We start from the raw sequence: 1,784 nt of genomic DNA, 5'->3' as shown, positions 1-1,784 counted from the left end.
GCCAAAGCTACTGCTCTCGATAATTGTCAGGTGATGCTTCCCCCTTACCTTCCATGCAAGCAGCAGCAGCAGCAGCAGCAGCAGCAGCAGCAGCAGCAGCAAGGCTCTTAGCTAGAGGCCAGATTTGCGAACAGAGTCGCTCCGCAACGTTGCGCTCCTTATGTCTCGCGTTAGCGTGCGCAGAGTGTCGGAGGCCATATTTGGCCTCAGAGTCGATCCGACACTATGTGCGCTCTAACCTGAGAGGTAAGGAGCACAAATTTGCGGAGCCACTCTGAGCCCAAATATGGCCTCCGACACTCTGCGCACCCTAACGTCAGAGGTAAGGAGCGCAAATTTGCGGAGCCACTCTGACCCCAAATATGGCCTCCGACACTCTGTCCACGCTACTAACGTGAGATTTAAGGAGCGCAAATTTGCGGAGCCACTCTGACCCCAAATATGGCCTCCGACACTCTGTGCGCACTAACGCGAGAGATGAACAATGCAAATTTGCGGAGCGACTCTGATCGCAAATATGGCCTCCGACACTCTGTGCGCACTAACGCGAGAGATGAACAATGCAAATTTGCGGAGCGACTCTGATCGCAAATATGGCCTCCGACACTCTGTGCGCACTAACGCGAGAGATGAAGAATGCAAATTTGCGGAGCGACTCTGATCGCAAATATGGCCTCCGACACTCTGTGCGCACTAACGCGAGAGATGAAGAATGCAATTTTGCGGAGCGACTCTGATCGCAAATATGGCCTCCGACACTCTGTGCGCACTAACGCGAGAGATGAAGAATGCAAATTTGCGGAGCGACTCTGATCGCAAATATGGCCTCCGACACTCTGTGCGCACTAACGCGAGAGATGAACAATGCAAATTTGCGGAGCGACTCTGATCGCAAATATGGCCTCCGACACTCTGTGCGCACTAACGCGAGAGATGAAGAATGCAATTTTGCGGAGCGACTCTGATCGCAAATATGGCCTCCGACACTCTGTGCGCACTAACGCGAGAGATGAACAATGCAAATTTGCGGAGCGACTCTGATCGCAAATATGGCCTCCGACATTCTGTGCGCACTAACGCGAGAGATGAACAATGCAAATTTGCGGAGCGACTCTGATCGCAAATATGGCCTCCGACACTCTGTGCGCACTAAAGCGAGAGATGAAGAATGCAAATTTGCGGAGCGACTCTGATCGCAAATATGGCCTCCGACACTCTGTGCGCACTAACGCGAGAGATGAACAATGCAAATTTGCGGAGCGACTCTGATCGCAAATATGGCCTCCGACACTCTGTGCGCACTAAAGCGAGAGATGAAGAATGCAAATTTGCGGAGCGACTCTGATCGCAAATATGGCCTCCGACACTCTGTGCGCACTAAAGCGAGAGATGAAGAATGCGAATTTGCGGAGCGACTCTGATCGCAAATATGGCCTCCGACACTCTGTGCGCACTAAAGCGAGAGATGAAGAATGCAAATTTGCGGAGCGACTCTGATCGCAAATATGGCCTCCGACACTCTGTGCGCACTAAAGCGAGAGATGAAGAATGCAAATTTGCGGAGCGACTCTGATCGCAAATATGGCCTCCGACACTCTGTGCGCACTAAAGCGAGAGATGAAGAATGCAAATTTGCGGAGCGACTCTGATCGCAAATATGCTCTCCCACACTCTGTGCGCACTAAAGCGAGAGAGGAAGAATGCAAATTTGCGCAGCGACTCTGATCGCAAATATGCTCTCCCACACTCTGTGCGCGCTACCGTGAGAGGTAAGGAGAGGAAAT

The sequence above is a fragment of the Panulirus ornatus genome, unplaced genomic scaffold (genome assembly GCF_036320965.1).
Source record: "Panulirus ornatus isolate Po-2019 unplaced genomic scaffold, ASM3632096v1 CTG_5314_pilon, whole genome shotgun sequence".
Taxonomy (NCBI): Eukaryota; Metazoa; Arthropoda; class Malacostraca; order Decapoda; family Palinuridae; genus Panulirus; species Panulirus ornatus.
The sequence above is the reverse complement of the archived record's forward strand: the minus strand, read 5'-3'. Positions refer to the sequence as shown.